The following is a 16785-nucleotide window of genomic DNA, read 5'->3' as shown; positions in this document are numbered from 1 at the left end:
GCCAAACAATGAATAAAACTGCTTTTCTGGAATTTTTGACTGATAGAACATTGTTAGGGTCATGCATAGTTTGTGTTTTAAATAGTTTTACAAAGGAAAAGCAATACTATATCCAAAATTATAAAGTGTGCTCAAAGAATTATTTGTAAGATGACAAATGCTTGTCATTTTTTAAAAATCAGGAAATAAAGCCTAAAATAGCTGAACTGTCATGTATGTATATGTACACTGCTTACAAATCTCAGCGTATTTAGAATCCTTCAGGCTAACTCACTTTTAGAAAAAATTTAAGGTTCATTTTTATGAACCTTAAGGAACCTTTAAGGAACATTGTTATAATGGTTCCTTTTACCTTTGAGGATAGCGTATGGAAGTGGGAGCGATTTTTACTAACTCAAAACTGGGAGGAATTTTAGAAGTCATCTTGTTCAACCTCAGTTACAGCTGTTCACTAGGGGGGACTGTTTTATTGGTTGGCAACTCTTTGGGTTTTTGTTTGTTGTTAGTTTGTATTGATTTTTAGAGAGAAAGGGAGAGGGAGAGAGAGAAACATCAATGTGAGAGCATAAAGGGGATCAAGCCTGCAGCCTGAGCATGCGCCCTGACCAGGAATTGAACCAGTGACCTATCGGGCGATGCTCAACCAGCTATGCCTCACTGGCCAGGGCTTCAACTCTTAATTGTGAAAAACATTATGAATTAAAATTTTGAATTTTTCTAACTTCACTCTTCCTATTCTTGGTTCTGTCCTTGACATAACACAGAACAAATTATTCCTTCCACATGACAACCTTTAAGTATTTAAAGATAGCTGTTACATTTTTAGCTTTCTCTTCCTAAGGCTAAACATTCTATTGTTTATGTCACACATATCCTAAGTTAGTTTCTCTAAGTCCCTTGTGTGAGGGGCTATGTCTTTTGTATTGTATATTGCTTAGGCACATAAATAATAAATTTGGCTACATTTCTTGTAACTGATCCAAGTAGTCATTAATTTTAGACTTTAGTTTTTGTATCTTTCATATTGGGGGATGCCAATGGAACTCTAAGAATATTTGAATATTAATTACTCTAGGAATATTTAAATATTCATTATTGCACAACAGAGTTATGTTTCCAAAAAATAAACATTAGATACCCTAATTCTTTCTTAAATGATTATAGGGAGCAATAAAAAATGAAGTTTTTAAGAACTGAGAAAAGGCTGGAGGTCATATCTACAGGATGAAGGTATTATATAGACTTTCAAGGCTATTTGAGATCTAGTCTAGATGTGAGAGCACTGTTTTAGTTATGGTTCATATTAAGAATGTGGATTTCTCTTGTACTGCTCACAAAATCCTATAAGTGTAGTTAAACCCACATAGCTAGTTTTAGGTGTGGATTGTGCTCTTCATCTTTAGAGATCTCCAAACAATGACTATATTGAAAATGATAGAATAATAGACCATTTAGGAGTCAAGCCAGTTATTCATATACCTATAAAAAAGTGACTACTACTACTGAAACTGTAGGAAGAGAGGATCTGAATGAATACTATCATATTTCTTCAGGCAATGGAAAAAATGGATGGTGCATAGGAATTTGCATTTCTATATTGGCCTAAACTACCACATTTAATCTTAACTATTAATTTTACCCAAGAAAACATTTCTTCCTGTAGAACACGTTTGCCATAATGTTTAAAAATTTTTAGAGACAGGTAAGTCCACTGTAGTTTTAGATTAGTCATTGTTCATTGGGCTCATAGTTTTACTTTTCTAACTTAAACTTTTAAAATAAATTGTTGGCAATTAAAATACCAAGCTCTAGTTTGTTATGGTAATGGTTTATCACTTGTCACTTACAGCCAGGTTTTTTAAAGAACAATTTATTATCGGATGTCCTCAGATTCTATTTGAACAATGTGTGTATATGTTCACATGTATGCATGTCCATGAGAAGGGTTGTAATGTTTTAGACTTATTAAATAACTTATTACTGACATTTTAATCTCAACTGATTTCCTAAAGGCTTTGCTGGACTGTCTAGGGTGACTCAATTTAATGCTCTCCCATGTGTACAGGAAACCTACAGATATGTTTCTTTTAAAGTTACCAAAGCTCATTTCCTCTGCACTAGCTGAGGTGGACAACAGTCCATTATTGATGACTAAGAGGTTATCATGACCAATAAAATTAGAGCCGAAATTGAAAGTACATTCACTGCCATGGAATAGAGAACAAATTCAGTAGCTACTCCCAAGCTTTACTGCTTTTAAGCAGACCTATTTAAGATAGGAAAGTAAAGATTTTTACTCATTTTTCTCTGAATGTCCAACTACATTTCTCTGAATATTTAACTGCTACAATGATATACGTCATTTTTCTAAAGAGTATTAATTATATTGCTGGCTCTTACCCCAACCAGTAGTTTTCCCCAAATTTTCAAAGCCTAGATCACCCCGACACAAGAATAAATGAAGTTTTTTAGTATCACTTTTCTTGTCCACAGTGTAGGTATGAAAGTTTTTTGGTTTATTTATTTTATTTTATTATATTTTTTTATTTTATTTTAGAGAAAGAGAGGAAGAGAGAGTAACATTGATTTGTTGTTCCACTTACTTATGCACACATTGGTTGATTTTCATATGTCCAGACCTGGGATGGAACCCCCAACCGTGGCTCTGGGGGCGACGCTCTAACCAACTGAGCAACCTGGGAGGGCTGAAAGTTTTCTTCTGAGTGGAGGATTAAATTTCTTCCCCTTCCCAAGCTTCACTATGAGCTTCCTTTGGCCTTTTCTCATTGCTTTTCTTTTAAGGATTAAAATCACGCCACTCGATTTACAGCGAATCTTCGTTTTCCCTTTTCATTTAACTAGGTTATTTCCAGGTCATACACAAACATGTACAACCCTTATCAAATGATAGGCGAAGACAAAACTTTTTACCATGCCGTTTCGGAGCTGTCAAAGGAGAACGAAGTGCAGTAGAAAGCCTTCATAACATTGAAGATTTTAAAAACCCAATTGAAACACAACTGAAAATCCACAAGAGGGAGATGCTAACCTGCCAGAAAAGAGAACTCCCACTAGGAATCCGAGAGAGAGCCTGAAGAGGAGCCAACGGGTCGGCCTGGGACTCAGGGTCGAAGGAAGCAGGTGTTCATAGTGGCTGAAGGGAAAAGCAGGATGGGCTTTGTGACTCCGACTGCGAAGCGTGTGCTCGGTCTAAGACTAGGGGCAGAAGGTAGAAGGGTGTTGTCAGAGAGGAGCACGCGCTCCCAGCTGCCTCCCGATCGTCCCAGAAGAAATGGGGGTGTTGTCTTTGAGGCACTTCCGCTTAGCAACCCCACGCGGTTGCTAAGGAGGGGCCGTAGCAGGGATGACCCGGAAGTGGTGGTGTCCATTTCTTGCTGCCTGCTTTAAGCTTGTCCTATCCCGAGCGCCCGGGTGCTTTGCGCCAGGCTGAGGGTGGGGCCAGCGCTAGTGGTTCCGGCTCGGCTTCTGCCGCCCCTAGGCTCCTCGCCTTCCCCCTCCCCTCCCACACCTCTCCTCCCTCGGGTTCCTGGGAAAGAGAGAAGCCACCACTGCGGGTGGGTAGAAAAGCGCTCGGCTCTTCTGGGAGGGGACCGCGCCCGCCCCTTCTGAGCTCGGGAGCGCCGCCAGACCAGGTACTCGTTCAGGCTTCGACCAGGTCCGGGAGGTTGGAGCCTGAGGTGGGTGTGTGTGTGTATGTCTGTGGGGGCTGGTGGGGGGCCCTTCTCCTGGTCGGGAAGGGGACGCCGAGATCTTGGGTGGGGCGCAGGCCCGCGTGTGTCTCTGTGGAGGGTTGCGGGGGTGGAGAGGAGGGACTGGTGGACACCGCCGGCGGAGAGTTTCGGGTGGTTGCGTGAAGGTTGCGGAGGAGGCGCCCCCTTGGATGCTGAAGACTTCAGCCGGTGTGGATCGGGAGTTTGCCACCTGGAGGACTCTTCCCTGAAAGGGGGAGCATCCTCCGCGGCCAAAACGGGGGGATGGACCTTGGCAGGGTGGTTGGGGCAATCGAAAGCTTCCAATGCCTGCTTCCTCTGCTCCCCCCGGCTGGGGCATAGCCCGGTTTTGAGTTTTTTTGGGGGTTGTGAGTCGACTGGGCACCGTGAGGAGCCGCCCTTGGCGGAGCTAGGGCAGAAGAGTGGGTAAGGAGACCTCCCTTCACCCAACTTCCGTGCGCTTCCCCCACTTCTTCCTTTACTGCCCTTGCCCCAGCGTCGTACAAGAGCTGTATCCCCCAAGTGGGCATCTATCACAGCGTAAAAGAGTGGAACTGGGTTTGTTGCCTCTAAATGATACTTCAAATGTTTGGAAAGTGTCAGAATGGCATACTCAACCATGTCTCCCAGTTATATATTAAATCGTATAAATTATCTTAGAAAAGTGCAATTCTGAAGAGCACCAAACTATAGGCTAGTCCGGCATAGTCTTGTTTGGTGGATATTGGTGTTTATAAAAAATAGGCTAGAAGAACCGTATAGATATAGAGGTCTAGGGGAGACATGTTGAGGCAAGCCTTTTCCAACTTCTTTTCTACCTGCCAGTAAGCCCTGCCCTAGTTTAAATGAAGCAGAACGATGCTTTTCATTTTTATTTCAGTGACTGAATTGTAAGTACTGTGTGGTGATGTCTTAGGGTAGAAATGTTCAGAGAGACAGCATTGTCTGCTTTTGAGCCTGTCTCTTAATCTTTTAAGCAGATAATTGTGGTCCAGGGGAAGTTTTAGCTTTGAGGTAGGTGAATCTGGGATTGAACCCAGGTTGCCACTGGCTAGTTGTTGACCTTGGGCAAGTCATGGAACCCACCAGAGATTCATTTTCTTCATAAGTAAAATGAGTTAAAATTCTTACCAGTATTGTAAATAAATGGAATCACCTTCTGATTGAAAGATGAATTATCATTAATCTTACACAGTCAAGGTAGCCCAGTTTCGTGGAATGAGGTTTGAGATAGGAAGGAAATTGAAAGTAATATTCCAAAACTTGCAGTGATTTATAGAAATTGATCATAAGTAGCGTGAAATTCAGTTATCAATAGTTTCTTAAAAAGCCGAATACATGCATTTATTCAAAAGACCAATAATGTTTCAAAGGTTTTCTCAGGTTTGTGATGTGTGTAGTGTGAATTGATAAGAAAAACATTTAAAAAGTAAATTATGTAAATTTCAGTTAACATCCCAGGTCTCTGAAGAGAATTAAAATTGAGGTATAAAATAGAAAGTTGTAATTTAAGATTAAAATCAACATCAGTGGCCTGACTCATATTAATTAGATTTAAACCATTAGCAAAACTTACAGAATTCTTGTATGTATAATCTGTAAAATAAATGAAAGTGGAATGAATTTTTGCCTTTAAATCATTCATGATGAGAATATAGAAATAAACCTCGGGAACATGAAGTCTTTATTATTTGTTTCTTTTATAGTTTTAAAATGATAGCTATATGTATCCTATTGTATGTCAGATTTTCAGCTAATATAGTTTGCATTCTGATGTAACTTGTAGTTAGTACTTTAAAAAAAAATGTTTTTATTGACTTTAGAGAGAGAAGAAGGGGAAGAGAGAGATAGAAACATCGATGAGAGAGAAGCATCATCAATTGGCTGCCTCCTGCATGCGCCCTACTGGGGATGGAGCCCCAGCTGGGCATGTGCCCTGACTGGGAATTGAACCAGGGACCTCTTGGTTCATGGGTCAGTGCTCAGCCAACTGAGCTACACCAGCTGGGCTGTACTTTTTAATTAAAAAAATTTTTTAAAATACATTTTTATTGATTTCACAGAGAGGAAAGGGAGAAGGAGAGAGGGAGAGAAACATCAATGATGAGAGTCATTCATCATCTGCCTCCTGCATGCCCCCTACTGGGAATCAGGCCGGAAACTCAGAGCATGTGCCCTGACTGAGATTGAACCATGATTTCCTGGTTTATGGGTTGACGCTCAACCAGTGAACCACACCATCCGAGTAGTACTTTTTAATTTTTAAGTGTACTTTATACTCAAAAGATAAAAATCAGGTAACTTACTTTGATAATAGTTTTTGTGTGTGTGTGTGAAAAGTGGAAACAAAGTTTGTAATTCAGCCCTAGCTGGTTTGACTCAGTTGTTGGAGTGTTGGACAGAGGACAGAGGGTCCCGGGTTCGATTCCTGCCAAGGGCACTTGCCTCGGTTGCAGACTCGATCCCTGAGGCAACTAAATGATGTGTCTGTCTCGCATTGATCTTTCTCTCTCTCTTTCTCTCCCTCTCCCTTCCACTCTCTGAAAAGCAATGGAAAAAATATCCTTGGGTGAAGATTAAAAAAAATATGTAATAAGGTCATTAAAAAAAAAAGTTTGTAATTCAATATCACTTTTTAAAATATATATATATTTATTGATTTCAGAGAGAGGAAGGGAGAGGGAGAGATAGAAACATCAATGATGAGAGTCATTGATCAGCTGGCCTCCTGCACGCCCCCTGCTGGGGATTGAGCGTGCAACCCGGACATGTGCCCTGACCCGGAATCTAACTGGGATCTCCTGGATCAAAGGTCGATGCTCAACTTCTCAGTCAAGCCTGCCGGGCTCAGTATCACTTTTTAGAGAGGTTTATTGATCTTCCATAATTTAGAGAGAAAATTTCAAATTTATTTGTCTCCATGTCTCTTTTAAATAGGGTTGAATTAAAAAAAAACACACAGCCCGGCCGGGTGTGGCTCAGTGGTTGAGCATCGACCTGGGATCCAGGCGATCGGGGTTCGATTCCCGGTCCGGGCACATGCCCCGGTTGTGGGCTCAGTCAATGACTCTCCCATCACTGGTGTTTCTATCTCTCTCTCTCTCCCTCTCCTTTCCGCTCTCTGAAATCAATAAAGATATATTTTTTAAAAAAACACAAAAAACAAAAAAACACACAACTCTGATAAAAGTCTCCAACTATATTGCATGCTTCTTGAGGTAGAAATACTATTTTAAATTTTATCCACCACTGCAGCTACATAATAAGCAATAAATATTGGTCAAATTGATAAATGGATGGATATATTTAAGTTTAATTTATATTTTTGGTAGTTGTAGTGTTTTGTAACATTATTCAACTTTCTAAATGGCTTGAGTGTAAAGTCGTTAGTGTATCTAAGTTTTTAGCTGTCTTTTCCTGGATCGTTTTCATCGTCTTTCAATCTAAAATTTGAAGCCATATTATCTTATTTTGTTGGTAAAGCTATCAGAAGCTTCCATTTTCCACTATCTTCTTATAAAATGTTAATAAACCATGTATTATGGTATAAGAGGATACTAGCTGTTAGAGTAAAAAGATCTATGTAAAGTATAGGCAACAATAGAGATTGTTAGAGGTGATACTTTTCTCAATGACCTTTTCCACTCGAAGTATGTGGCTGTTCCAAGGATCTTTGCAGTTGTCAGTTATGGAATTTGCTTGTCAGGAAATCTGAAAATGGCTAAATCTTCCTTTAATATCCATCCCTTGGATGATCTCAGAAAGTTTTAGGAAAGATTGGGAAGGCTTATAGATACCATATACTAGAATCAAATAATGAACAAAATACAGTTAATTTTATTGGTGCTGCCAAATTAGGACTGAAAGTTACTGTGGAAATATTTTTAAAATGCCAGGCAATGCTTTACTAAAACCAAATGAGTATTCTTCCAGAGCTTGTTTCTATTTTAAAACTTTTTATTTTGAAATATGATGTGATCTTCTGTGATAAGGATAAATAATCACTGTCTCCAGAAAAAAAGGCTAATATCATAGACAATTTTAATATCACCAATCTTGATAGAAACTGCTTCAGTGGCTTCAGGTAAGTGGAAGTAGAGTTTCATAAAAGAACTTTAGAATTTGTCGAATGATTTTTTTTAAACACCTAACTTCTTTCTACTCGTTTGTGCCTAGTATAAAAACTTGAGAAGCTGGGAGAAAAAAAATAATAAATTTATATCAGAATTACCATTTTCTTTTTTATTAATTTTTAGAGGAAGGCAGAGGGGCAAGGAGGGGGAGGGAGGGAGAGGGAAAGAAAGGAGGAGAAAGAGAGAAACACTGATTTGTTTTTTGTTTTTTTGTTTTTTATATATATATTGATTTCAGAGAGAGGAAAGGAGAGGGAGAGAGAGAGAAACATCAATGATGAGAGAGTCATTGATCGGCTGCCTCCTGCACACCTGCGACTGGGGATGGATCCCGAAACCCAGGCATGCGCCCTGACCAGGGATTGAACCATGATCTCCTGGATCCTAGGCTGACGCTCAACCACTGAGCTACGCCCAGCCGGGGTATTGGTTGCTTCTTGTATGTGCCCTGACCTGGGATCGAACCCGCAACCTTGGCTTATAGAGATAATGCTCTAACCAACTGAGCCACCCGGCCAGGGCAGAATTACCATTTTCATTTTGGGAGATTACTTATTTGGAGAACTAAATTGGATTTTGACATTATTGGGATTGTGTTCAGGATGGACTCTGGAAAAAAAATTAGATACCATCTGTTTCAGATTTTTTATTCTCTCACCCTTTCATGTTTTGTGACTTTGAATTCATCAGATTATTTTTCAAAAATAAAAATCTTCAGATTTAGGTTATATAATTTGAGCTATATCAGTGAACATGTAAGTAAAAGAACTTGCATTTTTATACTGAGTTACACAGAAAGATCACGGGCATTGGTTAAAAGTAATTGCTTTTTCAGACTGTGAACATAAGGTAGCTTCATATATCTTTGTCATCATTCACTTAATAAACCATTCCTTTTTTTTTTTTTAGAGAATTTTTTATGAGTTTATTTGAGCCAAACTGAGGACATATGCCAGGGATTTCAAATATTTCTTAATAAATTATTCTTGACAGTAGTGCTTAACCATTATCTGCTCCTGGTGAAAGATGCTAAGAAAATGGATTATGGAAATATAGAATAAATATTTTTTTCCCTTTGATGTCACAACCAGAAGAGAAGCTTCTGCTGGAGATTTTTAATTTACTGATAATTCCAGTTAAACTTAGTCTTTCGGTAGTGAGTTTTGCATCACCTATGCCAGTTGCTATAGTTTTCATCTAAATTGTACCATATAGTTCATAGGGCACATGCTTGTCACTTTTCAGTTTGGATCTTAATAAATTTTGAGGTCAGGCTTTTGGGTTTACTGAGCTGGAAAAGACCATAACTTGTTCAGGTTATAGTAGTTGACATCTAACATGGACCAGAAAGACCCAGGCGTCTTTTAGAAACTGTAAGTAGAACTGGTGTAGTATCCCAGAAATGGACTGAAGAGAGAGCCATCGGGATAAAAGAGAGCCATACTTTGTTTTCAGCAGGTGTGTTTTGGTGATGTAGGAAAACAGATGGACTGCCCCTACAGCACTGTAGTCTGTTAGTTACCTAGAAGCCCTGAGTGGGTAGTGTAGTTATGGTAGGGCCTGGGGTGCCAAGGATGGGAATTGTTCTTCAATAATAGCTCACCCATCACAATGGAGGCATTGACATACTGGGGAAAGGGATATTCTCTTGGATTTTTGCCTTGGCCAGAGAAGCTGAGTAACAGGTAGCCATTGCCCTTGCCATCAAAAAGAACTTGGTGCAACACCTCTGGGTGCTGGGTAAGCCTGTCAAAATGCTACAGTTTGATGTCTCCATCACAATGCTATATAAATTTCTAGGGAACAATAGCATTGGACCCAAGTTGATTTCTGTAGCTTATACATTATAACTCTTTAACCTACAAAAAGGGGTGTTGAAGACTTGAGCTTCTGAAAGTACCTCTTGATAAATTTATAAATATACTTTAATTTGTTGGTATTAATGAATAATATGAAAATGGTTTAAGTTTTGTGTGTTTGTGTGTGTGTTTGAGTGTCCATGATAATCACCAGATCTCATTTTAGTTCTTCAGGCTAAATTGCTAACCATAACTGATCAAGCAGCTTCCCAGCTGGATATCTTCTCCATTTCCTAGCTGTCACTCTCTTTTGTAGGTGCTAGTGAACAGGGATATGACCAATGCCAGGAAAAAGGCAAGGAGTTAAATTATTTTTTATTTAAATATATTTAAATTTTATTTTATTTAATTTATTTTTTTTACTTAACTAGAATTTCTGTAAAGTAGCAATACCTACTTTTTGAAATTGTAGATGTCCAAATTTTTTAAGAAAAATTGACTTTTCTTTGAACAGGTTTAGATTTATAGAATAATTGAGCACGTAGAGTTCCATATCTCTCATATCCACATTACTGCCCCCACCCCCTTTTCCCCTATTAGTAACATCTTGTATTAGTGTGGTACATTTGTTACAATTAATGAACCAATGTTGCCTATATTGATACATTATTATTAACTATAATCCATAATTTTCATTAAGGCTCACTCTTTGTGTTGTGTAATTCTGTGGATTTTAACAAATGCATAATAACATTTTCCATCATTACAGTTTCATACTGAATAGTTTTACCATCTTGAAAATTCTCTGTTTTACCTATTCAACCCTCCTCTCCTTCCCCCAGAATCCCTGGCAACCACTGACCTTTTTATTGTCTCTATATAGTTTTGCCTTTTCCAGAATTTCATGTAGTTGGGATCATATAGTTCTTAGCCTTTTTAGACTGGTTTCTTTCACTTAGCAATATGCATATAAGTTTCGTTTTGTCTTTTTGTGGCTTGATAGCTTGTTTCCTTTTATTGCTGAATACTTTTCCATTATATAAATGTCCCATAGTTGTTTATCCCTTCACCTATTGAAAGACATCTTGACTGCTTCCATTATTTTTGGCGATTATGAATACTGCTATAAACATGCATGTGCAGAGTTTTGTGTAGACATATGCTTTCAACTCTTTTTTTTCTTCCTCCATTGCTTTTCAGAGAGAATGGAAGCGGGGGAGAGAGAGAAACATAGATGTGAGAGAGCCATGTAGATTGGTTGCCTCCCGCATGCAGCCTCACCAGGCCGGGGATCGAGCCTGCAAACTAGGCACTGTGCCCTTTGCTGGAATTGAACCGGGGACCCTTCAGTCTGCGGGCTGACGCTCTGTAGTCTGAGCCAAACCAGCTAGGGCTGTTTTCAACTCTTTTGGGTAAATACCTAGTGGTATGATTGCAAGAGCTTATGGTAAGACTGTTTAATTTTGTTAGAAGCTGCAAAACTGTCTTCCAAAGTAATTATACCGTTTTGCATTCCCATCAGCAATGAATGAGCATTTCTGTTGCTCCACATCCTTGCCAGTATTTGGTATTATCAGTTGTTGTTTTTTACTTTAGCCATTCTAATAGGTGTTTTAATCTGCAATACCATAATAACATACAACGATGAGCGCCTTTCATATGCTTGTTTGCCATCTATATATCTTCTTTGGTGAGGTGTCTGGTCAAATCTTTTGCCCTTTATTAAATTGTTTGTTTTCTTATTGTTGAATTTTAAGTGCTTTTTTTTGGTATATTTTGGATACAAATCCTTCATCAGATACGTGTTTTGCAAATATTTTCTTTCAATTTGTGGCTTGTATCTTTATTCTCACATTGACTTTCATAGTACAAACGTTTTTAACTTTAATAAACTTACCAAGTTTTTCTTTTATTGAGCATACTTTTGGTGTTGCATCTAAAAACTCATTGCGAAACCCCAGATCACATAGATTTTCTCTTACGTTATCTTCAAGAATTTTTTATAGTTTTGCATTTTACATTGAGTTCTAAGATCCATTTCGAGTTAATTTTTGTGAAAGTTTTAAGGACTGTGTCTATTTTTCCACAAGGATGTCCAGTTGTTTTATAAAAATATTTTCTATTCCAAAAATTTTAATGTGGTATTTGAAAAAATACTTGATTTTTTTAGAGCAGTTTTGGGTTCACAGCAAAATTGAGAGCAAGGTACAGAGATTTCCTGTATACACTTCTCCCCAACACATGCATAGCCCTCCCTCATTCTTTTTTTAAAAATTAAAAAATTTTTTTTGGTTAATCCTTACCTGAGGATATTTTTTCCATTGACTTTTCTTGGAGAGAGTGGAGGGGAGGGAGGAAAGGAAGAGAGAGAGAGAGAGAAACATGGATGTGAGAGAGACAGCAATTGGTGTCTCCCACACGCTTCCCCAACCAGGGCTCCAGATCGATCCTGCAACTGAGAGACATACTCTGGACTAGGAATCAAACCCATGACCCTTCGGTCAGTGGGCTGACATTCTAACCACTGAGCTGTACTGGCCAGGGCATTCCTTCCTTCCTTCCTTCCTTCCTTCCTTCCTTCCTTCCTTCCTTCCTTCCTTCCTTCCTTCCTTCCTTCCTTTTTTCTTTCTTTCTCTCTCTTTCTCTCTCTCTCTCTCTCTCTCTCTCTCTCTCTCTCTCTCTTTCTCCTTCCTTCCTTCCTTCCTTCCTTCCTTCCTTCCTTCCTTCCTTCCTTCCTTCCTTCCTTCCTTCCTTCCTTCCTTCCTTCCCTTTCTCTTTAATTATTTTTAGAGAAAGAGGAAGGGGGGTGGAGAGAGAGAGAGAGAGAAACATCGTTGTGAGAGCAGAACATCAATCAGCTGTCTCCTGCATGCCCCCTACCAGGGATCGAGCCCACAACCAGGGCATGTGCCCTGACCAGGAATCAAACCAGCAACCTTTTGGTGCATGGGATGACACCTAACCAACTGAGCCACACCTGCCAGGGCATCCTCTCTCATTTTCAACATCTCCACCAGAGTGGTACATTTGTTTCACTTGACTGATATGCATGGACACATAATCACCCAAAGTTCATAATTTAACTTAAGGTTCAGTCTTTGTGTTGTACATTCTATGGCTTTGCAAAAATTTATAATAACATTTATCCATCATTATAATGTCATAGAGAGTATTTTCACTGCCCTAAAGATCCTCTGAGCTCTGCCAATTCATCTCTTCCTTTCACCCCAACCCAGACATTTTTTTGAAGAAACTATAATGAATAAAATTTGTGGGGATAGTTTTGGAAAGAGATTTTCTTAACATTCTTAGATGTAATTAGAAGCATTATTCAGTCTTGAGATTCCCTTTCAAAAGGATTGATATTAGGTCATGCCTAATTCTTTGAGATTAGGAAGTGTGAGCTAAATTTGTACTGGTCATGTGACAGTTGCAGGTGGTAAAGGAGATCTCAATTCAGAATTTTTGAACCATCACTAAAGTTAAGGTCCTTTGTCTCTTGCATTTTATTGTCACTCGGGGTTTCAGCTATACAGATTTCTTGGCCAGAGCTCCAGTGTTTGCTTATTACGCTGGTAAGAAGCAATCCAGAAGCTTGAGCTGGCAAAGGTTGAGTAAGGAAGAGTATGTGGGTACTGCTGTAGTTGCCTGATTATTTCCAATTCTGACTCAGAGCAGGAATATGTATCCTAAAAGCAATAAAATGCTGCCCTGATACACTATTTCTTTCATAGCTTAAGTGGTAATTGTTAGCTAGAATTCTCTTTCAGTTGGCTTTATAACTGTCCTGTCCTGGACTTACAGGCACCCTTTGATATTCCAAAAGATCTTAACCTTAATTTGTATTGTGATATCCAGATATTCTGGTCATCTAGGGTATAATGTAAAAATTGTTTAGTAACTCCATGTTTAGTGGATTATATTTTGTTTCTCACCTAGTTAAATAACAACAGACACAAGGAACAGTCTGTTTCTGTGAAAGCACTTCAGTTTTCCTGAGATAGATGTTCTCCCAATCAATCAGTACATAAGCTCACTTTGTCTTTAATGGGATCCATCTGGTTAATGCTTGCATTTCTTGAGTTTCATAGGTTATGGATTCATAAAGCTAAAAGAAAACATGGAGATGGCCTAGTTAGATTTTACAGCTGAGACTATGTAAATGCAGAGGCTAAGTGACTTCCTCAAGATTGCCTACCTAATGAGGCAGATTGGAACCCAGCCTGAATCCCAGCCCAATCCTATTTCTGATACATTATTTGGTTCATTTTAGTTAATGAAAAAATTATTATTTCATAAGAAGTAAGTTTTCCAGGAAATTTAATTGGACTATTAAACCACTACAGTATTAGAATGCAAATATTTGGTTGAATTTCTTAGTTAATTTCTAAAGTGTTGAGTGAATTGTGTTTTTAAGTACCAGGTGTCACTAGATCTTCAGTTAAGAGCAAATTTATTTTTCACATTTTAGATAGAAATCTGCCAATTTAAACATAATGAAGATATTATAGCCTATATTTAGCATGCACACATTTGCTGCATTAAAACAAAATCTTAATGTATTTTTTTTTTTTGGCACAGTGGAGATAATTTGTTAATATTTAATGTCATAAAGCACCAAAGGATTCTGCTTTATGTGGTAGAGTATTTATAAAACTAATGTGGAGTGTTATATAAAATCTAAAAGTGCGGATTAATTTAATATGCATCTGGTGAATTGAGGGCTTGAAGGATGCACATCTGTTGAGAAAACAAATCATAGAACTATTCAGAGCTTCAGCATCTTTAAATATGTGTGCTTTGATTCTTTTTAACTGTTTTGAAACAGTCTTAATGGGTTTAGAAAAGGCCATTTGCTCTCTAAGGAAGCAACTGTGAAGCCATTTATGATGCTAGTAATAATTTTGTTATTATTCACAACATTTTAATGCATTAGTATTTTTCTTCCCTATTTACTTATTGGGGTAGGAAGGAGTTAAATGACTCGCTATAACAAAATTAGTTTGTTGCAAAACTGTATTTAAAAAGAGGGAGTATAGTTTCCTGAATTGGATAGATTAGAAATATTTTAAAGCTTTGAATTCTATTTTGAATCCACAATCAATGAAGAAATAACCACAGAGCTCCTATTGTGTATTCATCACCATACTAGTGCTATAGGAATGTAGAAATTGAAGATACGATCACAGACCAAGTTGGGGAAACAAGACTTAAAATGAAAGATACAGAGTAGTACAATCTGCTAAGTAACTATGTACAAACTTGGTAATATAATCTGGAAACTATAGGAATTTAGAAGGGAGAAAATTCAGAGAATATTCATCATTCTGATGGGAAGGAGATTGAAGGAAGGTAAAGTGGTGGATCTCAGCTTCTGGCTGCTCATCAGAATCAAATTGGGAAACTTTTCCCAGGGTCAGTTGAATCAGAATCTGATGGGTGGTACACCCATAGTTTTTAGAAGCTTTCTTAGGTGATTGTAATGTAAGGCATTGTTGAGAACCACAGCCTTAAAGGATGGGTATGATTTGGGTAGACAAGAAAGTGTTTTGTGGCAGCAAAGTTAAGCAGAGAGGGAGAATTGGGCACAGCTTGTGAAGACTAATCCAGTCAAAGCAGTGTGTGCTGGTTAGGAAATAGGGAGAAATAAGCTTAAGGAGAAGAAATAGGGTCATTTTGGAGATGTCTTATAAATGTAGATTTTGAGGCCCTTCTTCAGACTTACTGAATTGGAAACTCTAGAGGTGGAGTATAACAATCTGTTTTAACAGGCACTCCAGGTGATTACAGTAAAGTTTGAGAATGGCTCTTACTACAGGATTAATGAAAGTCAGGTAGAGGGCCCTGGCCGGTGTGGCTTGGTTGGTTGGAGTGGCATCCTGTGGAACAAAGGGTCATGGGTTTGATACCTGGTCGGGTTGGGGCGAGTAAGGGAGGCAAGTGATGCATGTCTCTCTCTCTCTCTTCCTCTCTCTCTAAAAATCAATAGATCCCAGCCAGTGTGGTTCAGCGGTTGAGCATTGACCTGTGATCCAGGAAATTCCGGTTTGATTCCTGGTCAGGGCACATGCCGGGGTTGCAGACTCGATCCCCAGTGGGGGCATGCAGGAGGCAGCTGATCAATGACTCTCTCACCATTGATGTTTCTGTCTCTCTCTCCCTCTCCCTTCCTCTTTCTGGGGAGTAATAGGATGTATTTGTATGTATGAAAGGTAAATCTGATTGTGATGTACAGAATCCTTTGGACTGCAAAAAGCTAGGAATGCAGGAAGCCAGCGGAAGAGGTACAGACATAATTAGTAGCAGTGAGGGCCTATTCTAGGGAAGTATTGCAATTTATTGTTTATGTAATGAGCAGTATGCTAAATTCTTTGGACACATTATCTTATTTTACTCTCACAGCAAGCCACTGAGGTAGACTATTATTCCCATTTTACAGATCAGGTAATGAAGCAAAGAAGGGAAGATTACCCCCGAAGTTCACACTCCTGGTAAGTGGTGGACACAGGTTATCAAGTCAAGTATCTCTACCTCTAAAGCCTCTTTTGAAGAAACAGCTAACAATATCTGGAGACCAAGAGATAAAGAAGACTGACTCAGAAAGTTTTAATTCTAAGTGACATAGCAAGGGGAAGTCATTAGAAATGAAATAGTGCTTACAGTGGGTAACAGGGAAGTCGTTCAACCCATTTGGAACTGTCTTGTAAAAGCGGTTGTGAGAAATAACCAGTGGAAATTTTTGTATTGTGTTTTTTAGTATAAAGTTCTTGTGATACCATATCTATGAAGTGACTTGTGATAGGTGTAGCTGTTTCTAGGTTTTGTCCTTTCACTCATGGTGACTAAGTTAGAAGAACCATCTCATCTGGCTTTTAGAAAATATCTTTTAGATTTTAGAATAATATTACAAGTCCATGGTTAACTTTTTAAAATTTTTTTATCCTCACCCAAGGATATTTTTTCCATTGCTTTTCAGAGAGAGTGGAAGGGAGAGAGAGAGAAACATCGATGTGAGAGAGACACACCAATTGGTTGCTTCCTGCATGCGCCCTGATCAGGACCAGGGATTGAGCCTGCAACTGACATATGTGCCCTTGGCCAGAATTGAACTGGGACCCTTCA

At 38.7% G+C, this 16785-nt stretch overlaps 1 protein-coding gene across 5 annotated transcripts in view; it reads left to right on the top strand.

Annotated features, from left to right (window-relative positions):
- The first annotated feature begins 3444 nt into the window (after positions 1 to 3444).
- The window catches only part of CSNK1G1 (casein kinase 1 gamma 1), a 133003-nt gene continuing 119662 nt past the window's right edge, over positions 3445 to 16785 (top strand). For 2 of the 5 annotated variants that reach the window (XM_081121640.1, XM_081121636.1), the window contains exon 1: positions 3445 to 3653. The gene's annotated coding sequence lies outside the window, so the exon portion shown is untranslated. Of the gene's footprint in view, positions 3699 to 16102; positions 16155 to 16785 lie in introns of all 5 variants that reach the window. The other 3 variants (XM_081121638.1, XM_081121637.1, XM_081121639.1) reach the window with 3 other exon arrangements.

This window comes from Miniopterus schreibersii (assembly GCF_964146895.1).
Source record: "Miniopterus schreibersii genome assembly, chromosome: 1".
In the NCBI taxonomy this organism is placed as follows: domain Eukaryota; kingdom Metazoa; phylum Chordata; class Mammalia; order Chiroptera; family Miniopteridae; genus Miniopterus; species Miniopterus schreibersii.
Note: the sequence above shows the minus strand (reverse complement) of the source record. Positions and strands in the feature narration are given on the sequence as shown.